We start from the raw sequence: 589 nt of genomic DNA on the forward strand, positions 1-589 counted from the left end.
TGTTGATTGTTGTATTTTTAAATGTGTTGTGTTCCCCCCCCTCTTCCTTCCCCCCTTTCGTTTACTATGGAAGCCAATCAAATCTCCTGGGATATCAACCTTGGAATAATCGACGGGAACGTGGCACTGGAAAAAAAGGTAAAGCGTCTGTGCAAAGATTCTAGCTAATTTGACCAAAACCTGCTAACCTGTGCTTTACGTCTTTTCCCCCGAAGGACTTTATCGGGGAAATTCCCCGTCAAGGAAATGTCTGATCAAAACCTGTAAATGCAAGAGAAATTTAAAAGACGAAAAACAGACCGAAAAGGGGTGGAACTGCATGATGAAGTATTTTGATTACCCAAAGAAAAAGAAGAAACATTTCCTTTAAGAAAAATGAGAAAATCGTATTAAAAGGGAAAGTTTGGTTTTTTTTTTCGAAATAAAAATTTGCCTTGACCGACGGTTCCATTTTATATATTTTTATATTTAATTATAATAAAATTATATATAAAAGTATTTTTAAAAAATTATTTAATTTATAATTATATATATATATTTTTAAATTTTAAAAAAACCCCGGGGTCAAGGCAAATTTTTCATTAGAATT

The sequence above is a fragment of the Penaeus monodon genome, chromosome 32 (assembly GCF_015228065.2).
Source record: "Penaeus monodon isolate SGIC_2016 chromosome 32, NSTDA_Pmon_1, whole genome shotgun sequence".
Classification (NCBI taxonomy): Eukaryota; Metazoa; Arthropoda; class Malacostraca; order Decapoda; family Penaeidae; genus Penaeus; species Penaeus monodon.